The following is a 17203-nucleotide window of genomic DNA, read 5'->3' on the forward strand; positions in this document are numbered from 1 at the left end:
TCGCGCGATCGATCGATGACGCTCGGTGTCGAGCGATCGCCGCGATTGCGGGCGTCTTGATTGCGACACATCGACAATCAGGACACGGTGCGGTGCCTGCCTCCCCCTTCTTCCCACCCTCTCCCCCTAACCTCCTACTATAACGGTGCGTCCTCTACGATATACTCGCTACTGTACAACAATACGGCTATTGCGAAACGCATGACTGTACAACTTACCGTGAACTAAAGCGCGCGCGCGAAATCATCGTCCGCGACGACGAGCGTTATGCGTCCGATGGAAATGGGAAAGGGAATCTTCGTTTTCTCGCGATTTTCTTTCTGCTCGGACTCCTGTCCGGAGACTATTGGAACTGCGTGAGAGCGAACCCCGGTCGAAGTTTCAGTTCTACGTTAAATCTTCGAGAAGAAGAAAACGGAAATATTTTAATTAATTTTAATTAATTCTATTAATAGTGCTCCTTTGTCGCTACAAAGGGAACTTAAACTTCTCCGGAGGAAATTTAAAATTCTACATTAAGTCTTCAAGTAGGGGAAACGGAGATTACTTTCCAATTGTAGCGTCAAAAGAGCACAAGAGAAAACCTTGGAAGATCTAATTAGGTTTAATGCAGAACTGAAATTTCGAAGGCTCGAGGAGCCTGAATCAAAATTTTCAGTTTTACATTAAGTCTTCAAGGAGAGGAAACCGAAGTTACGTTCCAGTATTCATCAAACGAGCATGATAGAAGACCTTCGAGACGACTTAATGTAGAACTAAATTAGGCTCAAAGTAGGACTGAAATTTCGACTCGGGAACAGAAATCTTCGGTTCCGATGCGTATTTTCTCATAGATTTTCATCGGGACTTTTAGTTACTCAGAGACTTGGATTTTCCGAGAATTTTACTTATATATTTTCCAGACCTGCGAATCCCCGAATTCGCGTGTTATCGCGATTTTAACGTGTTCTCGATTTGCACAGAATCACTCTTTGGACTCGTGTTTACCCCTATTAATCCCTTGTCGAAGATCTCGGTCGAAGTGACGTGTTAACGAGGGAAGTGACACCGCGAGGTGTGCTGTGGCGGACGCGTAACGCGCGTGTACGCGCCGTACAATAAACGTAAAACCTACAGCTATGGAAGATCGGCGTCCTGATCGTCGCGTGTTACCCCCTTGCGCATTATCCCTCGACACCTCGGTCAACAAATTAACTCGCGCTTCAGTCCCCTCCTCCTCCTCCTCTCCCTCCACTCCCTCGCATCCGTCGTCGTCGCCGCGCGCATACTATGTATAATGTTTCTCCCTTTTATAATAATTAATTCTAAAAAACGCGTGTGTGTGGTGAAGGTGAGGTCCTCTAATACATCTAAGATGCACACCCATGCTTATTTTAATGCTCCGTTAAATTTAAATATGTATGCAGCACAGTAGACTATCATTTTTTTTTTCCTCTATTCGTTAATGCGCGTGTACATGTGAGACGGTGTGTTCGTGTGTTCGTATGTGTGTACGTGTGTCTTAGTGTATGTGTATGATGCGAATATGATTTCTTTCTTATGTTTTCTCCTTCGTGTTCCTCCGCCCTTTTTTCTCGCCTTCCGTTCATTCCTCTTTCTATTATTTCTCCCTAGCTGCCTGGTACGAGTCTCTCTCGACGGCCCCGGGTCATCGTCGATCCACTCGAGGATCTCGTGCACTTCCGGAGTCTTGCGTGTTTTCCTCCTCCTCCTCCTCTTCCACTTTCTAGTTTTTGGGTACCAAAGAAGCGCCCGTTTCGCCCGGGTAATTCGACGTTTCCAAGTAGGGAATGACCGTCGAGCGACGCGCGCATGCCGCGTCGGTCGCCGATCGGCGAGGATCTCTTCTTCCTCCGGAAGTGCACCGACGATGCTGACCGGCCGAGGCCGGCAGTTTTCTCTTCTTCTCATTGCACATCGTGTGAATATTCTTATGGGATACTAGACGATATATTCCGGTCCTTCGTCCTGTCGCTTTTCGATCACCGGCGGGGGGACCGGGACCGGCGCGATCCTCGCGTGCGCGAGACACGCCGGGATCTTCTCGCCGCGTTTATTAATCGGCAACCACGGAAACAACGAGGAATTCCCGCGGGATCGGAGGGGCGAGCCGATAAAACGGGCGACTCTTGGCTCGGTCCCTGCGAGAAGGATTTATCTCCCGCGATGGCGGGGGTGAAGGTGTTGCGTGCCGCCGCATTGTATCTCTTAATAATATCCCGATTAGCGGAAATCTGTTTGCGAGAACGGACTCAATCTCGGGGGAAATCCTCCCCGATGAGGAGAGATCTTCGCGGCGTTCCTCTCGAAGCTCGGAGCTTCGTGACGTATCACCTTCATTCGCAGAGACTTTTGCGTCGGGGATAAAAATCCCGAATTATCATCATTATTATTATCCGAATTAAGAGACACTCTCGTTGACAGAAAACAATCACGATGTCATTGCGAAAATGAAAAGAAATTAAATAAGACGAAGTTTTTCATTTGCTCGCCCGTTCCGATTCCGCGCACTCGCGGCATCCGAAGTCCGGAATACGCCGATCGAGATCATGTCGGTCGCGATCTCCCCCCCCCCCCCNATTCCGAGGTCCCATGTATGAAAAAACGATGATGATGATCGCTCGGGATTTGTTTCTTTTTTTTTTACATCTCCCCTCCTGCTCCCTCCTTCTTTTGCCTAACGCTATCAGTCTTTCAAATCGCCAGCGATTGACAGCGATCGCGCGGTGTGCGGGGAGTGAGTCGATCGGGGAAACGGAATTGCGCGTGAAAAGTCGCGCTCGCGTGCACCGAGTAGGAAACTACGTTCGATTTCTTTTCTTCGTTTTTTTTTTTCATGTGTTTCGAGAGTCCTCACGTTCCCGGGAGGGGGGAACCGAACTTCGTCCTCTTCTTAGGCCGATCTCGCGGGTCCGGCGATTGCGACACGACGCGATCGGCACCCGGGAAACGCGTTCGACAGTTTGACAGCTGGCACTAGTGTTCGGTAGAGCTTAAATAGTGATAATAATAATAGTCTAATAACAAACTTCAGGAAACGTATCCGATAGGAAAATTGTCTTTTGAGAATGATCATCATTATAATTACGACTTATTAACGAGAATACCTTTTTTCTTTAATTACTAGGTGATACAAGAATTTTAAATAATTTTTTATAATTTAGAAAGAGGAAGAAAAGAGATAAAAATTTACAAATAAAGAGCGACGTGAAAAGTAATATCTAACATGGCGACAGGTCATTAAGAAACAGCAGTGGCAGATAACAACGATGGTAACAAAAGTGGGCCATGATAATATGATTAAGTGTTTTTGACGAGACGCAGAACGGAAAACGTTCCAATATATCACAGCACAATCAGCGAGACTATTTAGAATTTTAAAATATAAATTATCGAGGGGCCAACAATTTCCCTATCAGACCAGGGATACGTTGTTGAGTGCTCATTGAAGAAAAGGTTCGCAAACATTCCTTACTAACCGTGCGTATCCGTACAGTTGTAAATTCAAATTCCCGCGATCTCCCCTCGCGAATGGAGTCCCCTCGTGCAAATCGGGGGGAGCCGTTCGCAGCGAGTTTCGTTGACCGACGACGAGGAAGAAACGGCGTTGAATAAGTCTTACAATCGGTTAAGGACGACGCGCGAATGTCTCTAGGCCCGTGTGTCTGTAGGCGAGACGTTCGATCGGGGAACGCGTGAGCCGGAAGGCATTCCGAGGACGTCGAATGTACGCGGCCCGGCGACCTTAGCGCGCCGATCTCGTCGCGTGTATCGCTCCGGGGGACGCGTCCTCCTCGGGGGCGTCGAAGTCGCTCGCGGATGATCGGCGTTTTCGTGTCGCCGAGTATTTAGCCCGGGACTTGATTAGCCGAAACGTTAGGTCGTTATTTCGAGGCGACGTCGGAAATCGGGTCCGCGGGACTCTCGTACCCGCCGATACGGCTCGATCCCCCGCTTCGGGATCGCAGAAATAGCGGACGACACGGCAGGCAGCTCGGAGTCGATACGACGATGAGCCGAAGATCGCGGGAAATAGACGGCGTCGCGCGGAATAAATATCCGCGTTCCAAATCGGTCGGATCGATGGACGAACTTGGCCAGCTCTCCAGCCGTGCTTGCGAGCTTGAACGGAATTACACGCGATCGCTTGTTGTGGATCCCTCTTGCCTTCTCCCTCGCGCAATCGCCGCCACCGCTCGTCACGATGAACAACTCGATCGGCGCAACTCGAAGAGCTCGCTCCCGAGACACCCGAAGTTCCCGAAAAGGTAATTTGGAAAAGGAAAATTACGAACACGCGTTGCGCAGTCTCGCGAGTTCGCACGATCACCGCCCCGTTGGCGGCGAACAATCCGATCGGCGGCCGAAGAGAGTCCGTTACCGAAACCTCCGAGGTTTCGAAGGACGAATTCGAGGAGAGAAATGCGGGCGACGCGTTCAACAAAAGTTGCTCGCGAACTCTCGCGCGCGTTCGACACACACGGTTGGGTGCCGCGACCAGGCACTGCGCGTCTCATTACGTACGTACGAGTTACGTATATGACGTAATTAAGTGCACTTAAAAGAATTCGCTCGTACAGCCGGCGTGGAGAGAGCCGAGGCGAAACGAGGTGAAAGGTTCACGCGTCTCGAGTCGCATTTTGCCGCCGTGCCTTTAATTATTCGCCCGTCAGCTTGAGCTTCCGTACGATCGACGGAAATCGGCTCGTCAATCGAGAGATTCTGAATAATTTAGAGGGGAGGCCAGATGGAGCGTGTTCGCGTATCGACTCCGCTTCCTGGTTAGAAATCGATATCGAGGGTCTAAGCCGCACCGAGAGGAGCGCGTCCTCGTGAGTGGACTGTCTTCTTTTCGGCCGTTCTCCGCCGACGAAGCCCCGTGAGAACCGTAGGCTGAGGCGCGACGTAACGCACGTGTGCCCACGCACCGACACACCGACGGCACCGTCACGAATGATGAGGAGTGATTACGCGTGTACAATATGCGTGATTCGAAACCGAATCCACCCCCGGCGATCGGCAGCACGAGGGCGGGAAATGATGGTCGCTAAACGAGCTCCGCTAACGGTGTCCGCGCGAGGTGTCCCGGACGTCGTCGTCGCACCTTTCGCAAGCTCTCCCGTACTCTCGTCACCTTTCTTTCGCGTTCTCGTCGTGTGTATCAAAAATTCGTACAAACGAGACCCGGTGGACCGGTAAGGAGCACGTGCTCCACGTGATCAACAGGGTTGGGAAAGCAACTCGTCGCGCGTCCGACGAGTAACTTGTCTCCGTTGTTGTTACCGTTATTCACTTGAAAGAGTTATCGTTGTCTCGTTACTCGATGCAGTAAGAAGTTTTACGTAAAATTTAATATACCACACGTGTTAATTTAACATAATATATTGAGCAGCGCCACGAATGTCATGTTAAAAATTGACACCAAATTGATGCTGTAATATGTCGATCGGCATTGTGAAGTCTAAATGATTATATTATTTTAACAGTAACGAGTGTTACTTTAACACGTGCACCGTGTTAAATATCGACTCGACGCAAGATACTGAGGTAACACAAACGCGATACGTTGAATCAACGCTATGTTAAAAATTTAACCCAAGAATATTTCAACACAGAGTGCAAGATGTTTTTTTGCTGTGAGGAAGCAACGAGTCGTTGCGGTTTCCGTTAACACAACGCCCGCAAGGTGACCATAAAGGTAACGATTACACTCGCTGCCGTTATCTGAAAAATACGATTGCCTTATCGTCGTTAACGGGAGGAGAGGAAAAAAAAACCCCCGCCGTTACAGAGCCATTATCGCCAGAAAAGTAACCCGCAACGCTAACGACAGTATACGATAAACTGTTTCTCCCCAACCCTGCTGAATCATCACTCGTGCAAACTCATGTCGAACGTGAAAACGCGCCGAGAGAGAGCGAGAATTCGTCCTTCCACCGGGTCCTCCGCGAAGAGGATCCGCCGTCGCCTGGGACACCCCGCGGCCGAACGGAACTGTCGAGAAACGAGTAGAAAAAAGCGAAACACGCGACAACTCGCTTCCGCACGCGCGGATTGCTACTACTACTGCTACTACACACACACTCACACGCACAGTCGGCTGATTAAAAGCCGCTTTTCCTTGCTTCGGATTTCGCAACTCCGCGAATGCATCACCTGAGAATCGCTGAAGAAACAAATTCTCCTATCGGGGGAGGCGGGAAGCGCGAAATTCATCGGGGACGAGGAGCGTCGCGGCCTTTAATCGGCCGAATGTGCACCTTCGCGCGCGCCACCACGATTTATTATGTAATAAAAACTCGCAACGATTACGTGTCGCCCGCGCGCACACACACCGTGGACCGTGGAGAATGAAAGAAGAGCATCGCCCGCATCGAACGATTTGTACAAACGTGTTTTGGATATTTTACCTGCTGATCGTGAACACCTGCGCTGCCCGCGAGCCCCCCCCCCCTCCTCCTCTTCCCTCCCATCGTCGTCGACGACAACGACGAAGAAACGCGACGCGATAAACGAACAATTTATTCAAATCCGCGTGCCCGCGCTCTCTCTCCCTCTCCCTCTCTCTCTCTCTCTCTCACGTGCGCACGCAACTTTTGTCGTATTTCCGAGCAAACTCGTGTCGATAATCAGTCTATACAGCCGGCAAATAGACACGATGATGAATAAATACTCCCTTCCGGTTGTAGAAGCGTGAATTTTTGAGCACCCCTCCGTGTGTGCGCCGGCGTTCATTAATTACACCCCCCCCCCGCCGACCGTCGTCATTGAACCGTTTGCGGCGGTTCGCGTGTCCGACTTCGGGCCGAGTCTCTCGATATCTCGAGATTCTCGCGATTCGATCCGAGCGTGATTTCCCGGCTTTCGCGTTGTCTTATCGTGAGGCTACTTTTATTCGTCAAATAAGATAGCAAAGACCGACTAATAGTAACATTACGTTATCAATGTTGTAATTTTTCACTCAATAATGCATGTTCGATATAATATGTGGTGTGTGTGTGTGTGTGTGACGGTTACATTACTGAGTGGGAAATTATTTGTTTATCCATTTATTTAGTTTTTATACGGGCTGTGATATCCTTCGGGGTGCAAAAGAAGGGGATAATAAAATAATTTATCGCCGAAGACAAAAGGATAACAGTCACATGATTTGTGCTGCAATTACAAAAGTTATACGAATAAGAATTGATTGGTACAATTAAATACGAATAAATCGTGTATCCGTATAACTTTACAACATTGTTGTAATGTTACTGTTAGCCGCTGCTCGGTGGAACGTGTCTCATAATAATCCAAGTATCAGTGTGTGTCTGCACAAAAAGGTTTCAGTCCCCTTTCTGGCAAGTTCTCGCTCTATTTTCACACAGTGGGGGCTGAAACTTTTTTCGCGCATCCGATATTTCGTTTTTTCGATTGTGTTTCGTTTTAGGGCCAGATTGTCACATCCCCGGGTGGAACGGATAATCACGATGACGTGTCAAAGTGACGAGATAATGATCGAATCATGATCATGAAAAGTGAGTTTTTTACAGTCATCACCTCGTCATTCGGACGTTATCTCGACATCGTCGTGATTTTTTGCTCTATCTGGGACAGCCTGAATGAGAAATTCAGAGTTAACCAGCCTGCCGACACCCTCAGACCATTCTCTCTTTCTTCCACCCTCCCCCCTCCTCTCACTCTCTCTCTTTCACTTTCTTTCTTTCTTCCTACAAATGATACAATAATATCGTTACATCCGATCGTCGCGCGATTTGATCGCGCGACGGACGGCTCGCCGCTGCGGGCTAAACGATACACATCTGGCAGCTCCCGTGCGTCGCGGCTCAACAACTCAATGTTACACTCGGGTTGTGTTGCCGACGCGAACAATCACAGATCGGCGCCGCCGTCGATACGTCCACCCCCAGCGAGCGGCTGAGCGAGAAGAGAACACAGATCAAACGTCGTCGGGGCTTGAGGATCCTCGCGGGAGTCGCTGCGAAAATGAGGAGGCTAGACGGCGGCCGACTTTCCATCCCGACGCCGTCGAATTCCGCGAGTTTCGCGCCAGTTCCGATACTTGATCTTTATTGGCGGTATTCATAGTCGGATCTTGTACTCAAGATCGTCTCCAGTTTATCTTCAGGCGCTGTACGGGCTTGTTTCACCAAGCCTGTTCGTCTTAGCTGAACTAGTGCTGGAACTTCTATCCTTTTCTCTTTACTTTCTTGCTAGATTATATATTTGTCTACGCTCCAAGTGTAAAAAGTGCCTACCTAGTTCGGCTAAAACGAATCTACACTGGGAAAAAATTGTTACGTTCAAGTGAATGTTCGCCAAGGAGTATCAGAGTAGTTTCATTTGGATTAAGTGAATGTCACTTGAACTTTTTATCCTCCAGTGAGCTACAGTGACATTAACTTGATTCAAATAAAATTAACTACTCCAATACTCCTTATAATAAATATTTACTTGAACGTAACAATTTTTCTTTCCAGTGGATAGGCTACAAAGTATCGGAAGATAAATTTAAGACGATCTGAAATATAATATCCGAATACCGGCCTATAATGTGATCAGCTGACGACGCTTTCTCTTCTCACTTCCGCCTGCATCTACTTATCTACGCCTATCTTGTCGAGATTAAACGCACCGGTGCGGCTTGGTCGTTCGCGTCGGAGGCACCCAGCACGTTAAAATATGCTATGCTCTCGATATAACACGTTGGCTTCTTAAAGATCTCAATATACTATATTTAATACATAATATCAACTCACTTTCTTTCTTTCTCTCTTCTCTCTTCCTTCCTTCTTCTCTCTCTCTCTCTCTCTCTCTCTCACTCCTTTTCTCACACACATACTTTCTCTCTACAGCGTCGCATAATAATGTCAATTACAATACAATCATTTTAATATAACTACGGCCGGTTGAAAACATCCGATCGCCGGACGTTTGCGAATAAATGCGTGTGATACGGTACGGCGAGGGTGCCGAAACGCGTGCTGCCTTCACCCTTGTTCTTCCATTCGCTGCGTCAAACAGGACTTGGTCCTTCCCGGTGATCCGAAAGGGCCGGTTACCGCCTGCTCTCGAAACGTTAATTAATCCGGCAGTGGTATCGTCGCGGAAAATTACGACCGCTTTGGCTACGAGATGTGCCCCTCTCCCCCCAGCCCCTTATCACACACTCTCTCTCTCTCTCTCTCTCTCTCTCATCGTCCATCGCGACGTTGGCGTGCTATTAAAAACGAGGATCGTGCGTTTATTACGTGATAAAACGGGGAGTTATCGTAGAAATATAGCGAGTAAGTGTGTATCGTACTTTATAGTATATCAATCAAAGTGTTATCTTTTTATCTCTCTCTCATAGAAGCTACATGATGACATTGATCGCGTATCGCGTCAACGGCTACCGTGCGTGCGGTCTCTCGCGGTTTCTCGAGAGAGACGCGCGATTCGGGATTGTCGTGAATTTGTCGTTTTCCTTCTCCTCTCCCTCTCTTCCCCTGTTTTCCACCTTCTCCTCCTTCTTCTCTCAGAGCGTCTCGCGATCGTTCTCGCTCGCTTCGCCCCCGTCGTCGTCCTCCCGACGATCTGGTCGCGGGAGGTCGCATCGAGAAGGCCAAATTCGCCGAAGGGCGACCTCGCCGAGTCGGAAAGTGTCACAAGGATATACCCGGTGTGTGATACCATTGCCGGGTTAAGCGATAAACTATATCACTCGTCGCTCGTTCGTATAAATGCTACGGTTTCTTCGCGTCGCTACTTGTCCCGCAACGCCGACCCTGGAATGCGCACAGAGCCCCATCCTTCTCTTCCTTCCTCCGATTCTTCGTCGAGCGTTTCGCCTCGACGTCTCTCTGTTTTTTTTTTTCATTTTATATTCTTACAAAATCGTCGGAACGGTCTTCTTTTCTACGTGTCCGCCGCCTCGCTCTCCTCTCTTCCGCGTCTTGTTCGTCAGTGTTCGTAGAAAATTATAAACGCCGGAGGTATACGCGGGAGACGGTGTATACACACGCACACGTAAAGAATGAAAAGCGGATGTATCAAAATCTCGGTCGTCGCCGATCGATCGCCGTAAACGTCTCGATCGCCCGCTAAGTCGACGTGCACGGTGCTCGAGGCGGAGGATCTCGCGTCGCCGTCGACCTCGAAGATTAAACTTCGCCGGTCTCCCCCTCACCCCGAAGACGGGGAGGGCGCAGACCCGCGGGGGTGATCAACGTCGCGATTAATAATACGTAACGCTGCAGATTTAAAAGCTCGGAAAAGAACCGAAATTTCAATCATCCCGCGGTTCTTCCCGGTTTCTTTCCGCGACAAACGCGGAAGGAACGTGTTTCTCCATTTTTCCCGCGGATTCTCCCGGTTCTTTTCCGCAGAAGAATTGATGAAAGCGGTCTTTCTTTAAACTGCACGTAATACGCGCGTGATATTTGCGACATCGCGATCGTCCATTCGGCGAGCGGCGTTTGATCGAGCGCGCACGGCGCTGGGGAAAATTCGCGAAGGCTCGAGCGAAATTATTCTCTCTTTCTCTCTCTCTCTCTCTCTCTCTCTCTCTTTTTCACGAAATATGCGTACTTGTGCGTGGAAACGCTCCGTCCAGCGCGTATTCACGTGGTCGAACGTTCACACACAGCGGAACCGACGCGCAAGTTGAAGAAAAGTACCTACGTCTCAGTTTGACGTCTCCTCCTCCCTCCTCCCTCCTTCCTCCTATCTCCCCCTCATGTTCGTTTCGCTGTTTGCTACTTCGTCTGAGAAAAAGTCATCGTCCCGGCTTAATAGGCGCGATTCCACCGACGCGTGTGGACTTCGAGATATTTTTTCGGAAAATGTGTCAAAATGCACTATCATTCGTGATTTCCGGGGCGGAGACATTATTATTCGCGGAGGATTCATGAAACATCAAAGACGAATATTCGCATCCGGCTCGTCGATGAACCCTCCGCACGGCGTTCGACTCGAATCAACCCTGCGTTAGCCGCGATATTTTTTATTCGCCATGAATGGTTGCAATGTATCTCGCAGATATATCAGTTCCCCTCCGTTATTTGCCCCCGCTTCTTGAAACAATTGTTCTCTCATTATCACTTAGTAAATAGGCCAGGCACTGAAGTACGTAAAAAACACTGAAGGACGAATTGACAAGTATTAGGATAACAGCTATCGGATATTGCGACTAACGGAGGGTTGATATCCCTGATAGAAACGTATGCAGTTTCCTGAGACGCCAATCCAGTTACCGTTTAATATAAATGCACTCCCATTAGCCGTAATAATACTGCGTAGGAAATGGACAAGGACTTGATAGAGTTTTATTCAGGGCTACTTCTAGGGCTAAACCGCCAGTTTCACGAGCAGCAGGCTCGCTTATCAATCAGGCAAGTAATTTTTTTGTCCATTTATTGCTATGTTTTCGTTCAGCGAATGGATTCAGATTTTGCGCACCTTTTTGTGCGCAATAACCGCAGGAGGAACCGTAATCTTGATTGTGATCCCAGGTAGTTTGATTTCTCAGTTACTATACCGAGGGAAAAAGCAGTTGGATCTACAAAATCGGCGGTCAACACGTTCACAAAAATGTTACGTCCACTGAACAAGTTACGCGTGTTGGCGCAACAATATGTTGCGTTTATACAGTTGCCGACGAAATCACAACCGTTGAATCCACTGATAACTTATTATAGGAATTATATGATTTGTTCGGTGGACTAACGTTGCGTTTCAGAGAATTGTGTTCGTCTAAGCAGCAGCTTCGTCGATTCAACTACTTTTTTTCCCAGTGTAGACAGAAGTTAACGTGACTGTCCAGAAACTGCTCGAAAAAATGCATGAAATTTCCACCAGGGGGACTGATAATTATTAGTAAGATTACTCATGTGGAATGTGAAGTGCTTAAATGCTCGAATACTGTTTCGGTGAGAACACTTGCCCTCTCTCTCTCTCTCTCTTTATTTGTCAGAGAAGCGACGGGCCGTGTTTCGCTATCTCGCATCTCGACTGCTTATCTATTTTCTCCCCAGCGTCGATCCGCGCGTCGATCGATCATCATCTCCCCGGCGACGGGCACGTCGCGCGCGTCGACGTCCATAATCGCGAGTCTTGCGCGTGTCCGCGCGCGGAGATTGTGTGTGTGTGTGTGTGTGTGTGTGTGTGTAGTATCAAAATTCACGCGGTGGGAACGACGGAGGTCGCTCACGGCGACGCCACCGCGCTCTCCTCGGCATCTCGTCCTGAGGGGGTAGCAGTATAAAATTCTACAAAAAACGCGAGCTCCAAAAAGCGCGCGCGCCGCCGCCAGGGAGACGGACTCGCGCCTGATCTCCGGGCCGAACGATGAAGCCGATGCGCGCGATCCTCGCGAAATCTCCGACGAACGCGCGCGAGATTCCTCTCCGGATCGCCGGCGCACCCCCCGTCGATCATATCTCGGGAATTCTTCCGCGTTAGGTGCGACGTTTCGAATTTCTCGCGGGGATTTCACGCCGACGACTCCCTCCGCGCTACATTTCGATCCGCGGAAATTTTCATGTATTCTTGTATGTCCTACGATCTTAAGAGGTAACATTAAAATTTATATATGGAGATGTATATGTCTACACGAAGATGATCTCTTTTCACTCGTGCGGTATATCCGTGCTTGAGAAAAATGTCGAGAAAAATATCGCGTGTAAATTGATCTCAAAAAAGCTGGAGGCTTCGAGAAATGTCGATCGTCAGTTGGCCGTAGTTATGCGAGAAAGCTTCAATCCACATGGAGAGTGCGTTTCGAGAGAAAGCGCAGATGAAAATTTGACACGTGATTTAAGAAGTGTAAATAGCACTGAGGTTTTTCATAATTGTTCAAGAAGTTAAGCACGGTCTATCCGTAAAAATGGGCGAAAAAGACGTATTGGTAAAAAAATGGCATAACTAGTACAAAATAAATAGCATAATTACTACAAAACTATTTTCTAACTAACTTTTGGTTTATAGAAAGACTAATAAATTACCCATTGGTAACAAAATCACGAAAATCGTACTTTTGGGTTGGATCCTTCTCGCATTAACCAACTAAAGGCCGACCGATTCAACGGGAGAGAGGGGATTAGCTTCGTGATCGAACGACGGTTTTCCACTCAACTAATATCTATGTCAATTTCTACCAGTTATTCAAATGTCGATTTCAAATTTCCCAAATTTCCGGACGGCGAGTCGCCGAGTTGCTCGCGGGGGAAGCATCGGGACGGCCGTACTCACGAATTCCCGAGAGAGAGGTGGTAAAAACTTACAAAATTAGCTCGATCGAGCTCTCGTCAATCTGATCGATTCTCGATGCGGCGGAGGGGAGGGGGAGCGCGCGGAACCTTTCGTGGAGATATGAGCGACGTGCGCCGGCGGGATCCGACCTCGAGCGACCGCGGGTCGCTGCCAAGTGGTCCAAAATCTTCTAGGGATCGCGCCGGTATCGCGACGATACCGGGCGCATACTAAAATCACGCTGTTATCACGAGCGCAACGGATCTGCTAGCCAGTCCGAGCGATAAGCTCGAAGGTTTGCCCGTCTCACCGCCGGAGAGACGTTAGTCAGTCAGCTCGTTCGAGTACAATTTCGTATCCTCGCTTTTCCTCCTTTCCTGCTCTTCCTCTCGCTTCGTTCTTCTTCCTTCTCTCTCCCTCTTGGTTTCTCTCTTCGCACGCGACCTATGCGCGTCGTCCGAGATGGAAATGATCGCGTGCAGAGTTATCGTCCTGCAATTTCGGTCTTTGATTTTTTTTTTTACAAAATAAACTCAAGCTTACAGGTCGTTTGTTCGAGCAAAATCGCGAAACGGTGAATTGTAAAAGTGCTAATGTACAAATCACTCCGCCAGTAGCGGCGTGTTATTCGCACACATTGTGTTCCCCCTCCTCCGTTCGCGAGAATAAGCTCCCTTTGGTAATATTAAATACCACATTGTGTTACCACGTTGTATGTTTCTAAAGCCTGCTTTACCTCATTTTTTTTCATTAGTTTAAAACAGAGGAAATGCACTCGCACGATAATATCGAAATATTTTATATGACTTATGGTGAACGCGCGGTTAATATATTGAAATAAATGAAATTTATAGAAATTCGTTTCTCGTGAATTCGGCCGGTTTTTGCACATTTTCCATAAACTCAAAATATAATTTCCGTTAATTTTCTCTTTTGAAAGAGATCGCAAGAGATAAACGGCTTAATCTTCGCCACCCACCTGAGGTCTTTTTTGACCCTACGCATCTAAAAATGGCGATATTTTCGCTTTTTATTTCTTTTTGTGGCTTCCAAGTCTTAGAGATGCTCTTTTTATACTTCATACTATTGGCTTTCAGTTTTCAATTTTCACTCTTAAACTACAGGTGCTTTTTATTGTGAAAAATACGAGTCTAGGGTCAATTTTGATCCTAGATGAGTCGTATGCAATAGTTTAATGTTTTGATATAGTTTTACAAGCATCAACCCATCGTTTAGATATAAAATTGTGCATGACGTAAGAGAACTTGCATTTTGTATGTAAAGAACGCACCGTAAGTACGTAACTTGCGTCTCACGTGTCTCAACTTAACATCCGAAGATAATGATTCCCAATAGTTATTTTCATAGCAGCATTTGTACTTTTTGTTACCTTTGACTGAAAAATGTTTATATATTTAAAACTCTTTATACGTCGAAAACTCCTTTCTTCACTATAAAATGCGTTATTTTAAAGCGGGGTCAAAAACGACCCCACCCAGATGAGTTACAGGAAATTCTTATGGCAGGTGAGCGGCGAGGGTTAATGTATCATCCTCCGTTAAAATTCGCGTAACGTGTTTGGCGGACGCTGCTGCAGGTGAGATCTTCGTAGAAAGATCGTCGCGATAACGGGGGAAGAAATAAGAAAGAAAAAGAGACGCAGCGCGTGAAGTGAAAGCAGGAAATCAACCGGTGCGAGCTCACACCGACCATTTCCATTTCTGAGCGTCGCGGACGATCCGGTTCAGTTTCCGCGCTCAATTTCCCCTCGAGAACGCCGTCACGGAGTAAAGTGATTAGCACGTGATAGAATAACGTTCATGCTCGTCGCCGACGACGACGATCGTCGCGCGTCCTCTCGACGGGAGGACCAACCGGTCTCGTCGCGCATCCGGAAGAATAGCTCGATCGGCGATGTTAATCACCGCGCGATCGGAATTAATTAAAATCGACACCACGACGACGACGCGCGATGCACGTTCTCCTTGAAGATTACGCGGATCGCTATGATCTTATGTACAAGATGAAGAGGACGACCGAAAGGGGGAAAGAGACAACAATGCGCATGCGAAGTGAGCGGGTGATAACTCTTGATTAGATATCCGTTTCAATGTTAGTATCGATATTTTCACGGCATCACGACATCCCTAATTTCGACGTTTTCCATTCGTCATTTTCGCAGTTGCGACAACTGCTTTGATTTTCACATCAGACGTAAATTCCGACGTTTGCAATCGCGATTACAAGTTTGCCAAAGTGTCACGCATTTGGTTTGCAGAACATAAAAATATCTTCTCTCTAACCCCTTTCCCTCTTTCGCTTATCTTTATGTGTGTAACAATACGATAAAAAATTACTGGGTAAATTCGACCTTTCTAGTGTGAAAGTCCTTCGAAAGTACTTCTCAACGATAAAAGGACGAGCAACGTCGACGAGACTGATTCGGGACGATCGTCGTCCGGCGCGATTTCCTAGACGGAGAAGCCGTTGTACCATACTCTCTCTCTCTCTCTCTCTCTCTCTCTCTCTCTCTCTCTCTGATCAACTGTCGTAATATTATTTTAAGAAATAGAACAGGGATATATTTTATATCTATAATATGTATATATCTCGGCTATATTAATATATGCCACCGCTCGTAACCATCGAATAACGTGAAACATCATCCCTCGTTATACTCGCGTCGCGCTCGCGCGCTCGGCCGCCTCTCCGTGGCGGAGAGTGTATCACGCCGACTCACCGCGGCGTCTCGTCGCCCGCTATTGCGGGCGGGCTCTCACACGTGATCGGGCCCGACGTACATTGGTCTCGCTGCGCTAATTATACCTACGGTAATTGTGTCATTAGCAATAGTTAATGGCTCAGGCGCCACTGATCGACCGCGGATTACGTAGCAGGACAAAATGCCGACTAACAGGTGGAGATCCGTCGTTGGCGCGTCGCGTGACCTCTCTTCTCTCCCTCCCTCGCGCCTTACCACCGCGTTGCATTACTAATAACAACGTTAACAGAGAGAGAGAGAGCGAGAGAGAGGAGGGGGGCTGACAGAGAGCGTCGAGCAGCGTTGCATCGTGTCGGGTCCTCCGATCGCGCTCGTCGATCGAACGTTGCGTCACAATCATCGTCGTGAAGTCTCCGAATCGGGAAAAAAGGCCGAAGACGCGCGATATCTCGCGATTCGTTTTCGGAAGTCACGTCCTTTTCGAAGTCTCTCTCAAGTGTTCGAACGCGAATTACACGCTCGTCGAATTCTCTTTCCCTCTTCCATCGGAGTAAAATAAAAAAAAAACCCGATGATATTCGCGTGCGATGCGACGGCGACAAGACGGTGCGGGTTCGCGCGACGCGTCAACCGACCGCGTCTCTCCACCTTGACACGCGCTCCTACGCATTCTCGCTCGCATACACACTCACTCAATGCAATTACGCTAGGCAGACAGCACGCTCTCGCATACACACACACACGCTCACTAGCACGCACGCACGCACCGCTTAAAAGTGTATATTTCCTAAAGTCACGTTGCAACAGTGCAGCAGCTCGTAAAACAGCATCCTTGTGCCACACCCACAGCCTCAGAAGTTTACATAATACAGTCATATACGCTAAGATCTACGCCGTCGCTGTATGTGTGTGTGTGTATAATATATATATATATATATATATATATNTTATAATGAGCGCGACGAGGTGGGTATCCAAGTATTACAAAGAAGCAAGTGCAAACGCAACCTCCTTAAATGGTAACGGGATTAATTATATGGCGGCTGTCGCGCCGCCGTCGGGCCGTGATATCTCGCCGTAATTAATATTATTACGCCACCGCAACAGAGAGGTATTGTATATGTACATGTGCATCTTCTCGCCCGGGTCTCGTCAGGAACGCGCGCGCAGCTGCTCCGTCAGAATCTACGGTCGCGGGAGCAGCCGGCCGCCTTCTCCCTCCCTCTCCCCCTTCCCTCCATTACGTCGTTT

This window comes from Dinoponera quadriceps, unplaced genomic scaffold (genome assembly GCF_001313825.1).
Source record: "Dinoponera quadriceps isolate SergipeBrazil2010 unplaced genomic scaffold, ASM131382v1 scaffold545, whole genome shotgun sequence".
Taxonomy (NCBI): Eukaryota; Metazoa; Arthropoda; class Insecta; order Hymenoptera; family Formicidae; genus Dinoponera; species Dinoponera quadriceps.